The sequence below is a fragment of the Podarcis melisellensis genome, assembly GCF_964234715.1.
Source record: "Podarcis melisellensis genome assembly, chromosome: 1".
Lineage (NCBI taxonomy): Eukaryota > Metazoa > Chordata > Lepidosauria > Squamata > Lacertidae > Podarcis > Podarcis melisellensis.
Window position 1 is genome coordinate 106,004,324 of NC_138528.1, and position 4,934 is coordinate 106,009,257.

Consider the following 4,934-nt stretch of genomic DNA (forward strand, 5'->3'; position numbering starts at 1 on the left):
AGAACAACAAGCAAGAATAAGAATCTATAAGTATGCAGAGTCTTACAAGTTTTAAGTTTCTGAACTACCAACTCTCGGCCTAGCCTATCACACTGGACTGTTGTGAAGATAAAAATAGGGAGTGGGAGAAGAAAACAGCGTACACAGCCCTGAGCTCCTGGAAGGAAAAGCAAGGTACATATATGCAATGGCAAGCAACTACTGTAATACTGTAAGCATGTGACATTTCACAACTCAGCTTGGAAAACTTCCTAAACTTGATAGTTCCCCCGCCCCTTCTAAAGTATAGCCTGTTAGAATTTAGATTGTGGCTGCTGCAAGGTATTTGATGATCTTAGGTTCTATTTTCTGGTTAAGTTTGTATTTTCTATTATAATTAATACTATATATTAATAAACAGCAATGATGACATGCAGACCAGTGATGACACGGGTGGGGGTAGAGCGAGACATGGAATATTGGAGGAGAGGGGTCAGTTTCAAGGAAGTAGCTTCCAAATCATGCCAAAAACAGCCAGTTGTGTTTTATAGCTCACAGGGAGTGAATGAAATAATGTGGACACAGACGAAAGTGCTTAAACAAACATATCCCAGTACACATACAATCTTCCATCTGGCTAGCAGCAACAATAATGAGCTGCTCCTGTTTCTTCTGCTGTTCTTGGAGGCCTCCCTCCCTACTCCCAGGTGAGGGTGGTGAGCAGTCCTTCCTCTGTTTGCTTAGCAACAGCAATTAAGTTGTGTAAGCAAGCTTAGCAACAGCAGTTTCTTTGTATCTGGCTGATGGAACCTTTGAAATTTGCCTCCACTCTTTGCTTTCTAACTTTCTTCATAGCTATCTGCTTGACTGCTCTTTTTTCTAAATGAAAGTGAAGTGGTTCCCCCACTCCCAATAGCTTGCATCCTTGTGTATGTGTGCCCCCTGTATGCCCGTGTGAGCAGCCCTGAACATACAGTCCCAGGTTTCTTATCAGGGAATGTGGCCCCAAAAGTTCCCCACCCCTGTTTAAATGTTTGGAAAGACCAAGGCCTCAGAACAGCTTGGAAGCTTAAGTGTCCCTGATCATCTTTGAGACACTGATGCATAAATGTGAGATCATGACCCAAATCACGTGTTTCATTTAGTTATTTCGGATATGCACAGGCCAGATATACACCACATCCACACACAAATACAGACATGGCAAAGCCTAGCAATTTGTTCTCAGACAGCTGGGGGCAAGGTGAATCTTCTTTCCTCCAAACTCAGGATGTGCCCGCCAGATCTTGGTGGACTACACCTTCCACCATCTCTTACCACTGGCAATAGTTGCTGGGGATAGTGCGAGTTGCAGTCAGTTCCCACATCCCACTGCAATCAATGGGCCAAGGTTGCATTACTTTAATAAGGATGTAAGGCTGCAAACCTACAACCCATTTCCTGGAACTAAGGCCCACTGAACCCAGCAGGAGTTACTTTTAAGTAGACAACTGTAGGGTATAACTCGTAGTGTCTCCAGCTACAAGAATTGGGCAGCAGGAGGAGAAAATTAGAATTTGTCGCCTCTAGCTCCTCGTACTATTGGTTTCCTTGCCAATAGGCACCAGCCTCAACTTCTAGTGTTACACTTGTCAAAACTACTTTTACTTCTGTTATAAGCATACAAGTTTGTATTTAGATCTTGCCTTCTTTCTTCTTCTACACCGCTCTAAAGGATCATTCTGGCACTCAGCTTAGATCCTAGCCCCACTTAGCTGGGAACACTGAATTCAATAGGACTCATTTTTGAGTAGACATGGCCAGAATTACACTGTAAACCCAGTGTAAGTCATAACTCATCAGTCAGCTAAGAATGTGCTGTTTAAGCTCATCCAATTTTGCTACGATCTTTCAAGCCACTGACCCTCAGCATATGAATTGCTGCTTCCTGAATGCAACTCCTTGCAATGCAGGAATCCCAACTATATCATACATGACAGATAGCCCTCCAACCTCTGCTTAAAAACCTCCAGGGAAGGAGTCCACCACCTCTGGTGGGACTCTGTCTAACTGTCAAACAGGTCCCACCATCAGAAAGCTCTCGATGTTTAGTCAGAATGCCCTTCTTGTAACTTGAACCCATTGGTTCAGGTCCTAGCCTCCAGAGCAGGAGAAAGCAAGCTTGTTCCATCCTCCATGTCACATGCCTTTAGATATTTGTAGATGGCTATCTGCCAACCTAGCAGTTCGAAAGCACACCCGGGTGCAAGTAGATAAATCGGGACCGCTTACTGGCGGGAAGGTAAACGGCGTTTCTGTGTGCTGCGCTGGCTTGCCAGATGCAGCTTTGTCACGCTGGCCACGTGACCCGGAAGTGTCTTCGGACAGCGTTGGCCCCCGGCCTCTTAAGTGAGATGGGCGCACAACCCTAGAGTCTGTCAAGACTGGCCCGTACGGGCAGGGGTACCTTTACCTTTACCTTTATCATATCTCCACTCAGTCTCCTCTTTATCAGGCTCTACCAGGGTAAGCATACCAATACTCCCTCAACTGTTCCTCATAAGACTTGGGTTCCTAACCCTTTATAATCTTGGTTACATACCTCTACACACATTCCAGCTTGTCAATATCCTTTTTTAATTGTGGTGCCCAGAAATGGACACAGTTCTCTAGGTGTGGTTTGACCAAGGCAGAATAGAGTAGGACTATTGCTTCTCTTCATCACATGAGCATAGCCAGGATTTTTGTTGGAGGGGGGCAGAACCTCAGCTATTGATTTGGGGGGGCAGCTGCCCCTCCCTGCCCTCCCCCACCCCCTTGGCTACGCCTAGGCTTGACTAGGACAGTATATTTCTATTACTGCAGCCTAGAATAGCATTTGCAGACATAGGGTCTGGTAAGTTGTCCAGGAGTTTCTTCCCCTTTGCCCTTTGCCCTTTGATTCTCAATATTATTGGACAATGGATGTGGCCATTTGCTGCTTGACTGTTGTCCCAAGAGAATCTTCATGGTGGCCTCTCAAGCAAGACTCTCCATATGTCTCAAACTTGCATTTTCCTTAGTGGAAATGATAAAATGCAGGTAAAGGTTCTTAGCTGGAAAATATACAGCATGAGCAGCAGAGATCTTTGTTAAGGTATGTCTATCTCTGTCCTGTGCAGTGTGAGAGAGTTTTTCCCTTATACTTTAAATGGTTTTCTGTACTGAGATAACCAGCTAGGCCCTGTAGTGTTGGAAGTTCCACACAATAAATTTCTGCTATGCAGTAAGAGACTTGCGCCACCTTAAAGGCTAGCACAACTCTTTGGGGCATCAGCTTTTGCTGAAACAAACTAACAGGACTGCCCCTCAGGGAATGTACTAATGAATGGCAACTTAGCAGCATCATGCTGGAATTTCCCATTGAAACTTGTTTGTTTTTTTTTTATTGCATTAAAGGGCCACAACAGAAGGTTGCATTAAGTGATAATCATAGAGTGGAGCCACTCACACCGTCAGACATGACTTAGGGCCATTGATTTCAAGGAGAACTTAATGGGATACAGCTCAGGATGTTTTGGGAAACTGAAATTACCACCTTTCTCGCCTGGTTTGTACCCTTTGGATACTAGTCTCTGTAAAGGGCAGATAAGCCCATAGATACTCTTTTCTTAAGGCACGCATTGCAAGAAGATGGATGCCTCAAGTTTATGTGTACTGGGATTTCTATGTTTCAGTTAATGGAATTGATTGGACAACCAGTTTTTAAAAGCCTTCTGCCTAACCTAAGGACTCCATTGTACTCTATAAAGTGTTACGGTTCTCTCTTCCCCGCCCCCCCACCTGCCCCACTTTTAGTCCAGCATTGCAGAATCTAAACAAGTTATGGTGATGTGGAATTAAATTGCATCTAACGTAAGATCAGCTAGGGCGTTTAAAGGATGCACACACACAACTTTGAACCTCAACATTTCTATTACAGCAGGACTGGTCTCTTTTAATGACTGCCCTCCCACATTTTTCTCTGGTGTTGGAACCTGCTGAGCAGAACTTCCAGATTTTGGGAGAGGGGCTAAAAATAAAACTTGAACCCTGTCGAAATTCAGAGGGACGATATAGTTAAATAATACAGTTGTGGTTGGAATGAATGTCAGGTCACCATGTGGAATGCCAGCTTCCCAGTTACACCAAAGTCTTATTCGGACTTGGATGCTTGAAAAAAAGGAAGAGAAAAAGATGTTTATGGGAGGGGGCAAGGCGCTGAGCTTTTCCTGCAGTGGGTTTCAGCTTTTAAAATGGGAATACAGGAAGATGATCGCTTATAAAATATGGTCCGGTCTTCATTCCTCCCAGACTGCTGTCCTGCGATTGGTGGGATGGCGAGCCAATCGGGGACTGCCCAAAGCATAACACTGTAGATATGCTGTGCTATTGAAGAAAGTTATTTCTTTGCACCCTGTCTAAGAAGTGTGTTACTCCCTTTAGAATTAAAGAATTGTAAGGTTGGATGGGACCACGACTTTCATCTAGCCCAGCCCCCTGCTAGGCAGCTCTTACTTTGCCTCAGTGGCATATTATCCCCTTAAATCTATATATATATATTTAAAAAATCTGTGTTTTCCATTTAATTAGTGACAGCCATTTTCAAGCTGGTATCCTAACCATATTCTGGTCTAGGGATTTACCCTTGAGCCTCACGGAGCAGGATCGCGCTGCATTGATTGAAAGGCAAAGCTCTCCTGATGAAACCATTGGCCTTCAAAGTGTTTAACTAAGCCTGGATTTTTAAAATCCGTCTCTCTCTCGCTCTCTTTTCAAATTAAAAAAAAGTGTGTTTTAGAACATCTTTCCTCTGATTCTAGCAGCATGTTAATTTATTCCTACGAAATCCAGGTAATTACTTGTGACAACCGTCTTATTATCACAGGAGAGAGCTCCGTGTGAAAGAAAAATATTCAAAAATACCGAAGGAACACAAGCCTGAAGAAAGCGACGGT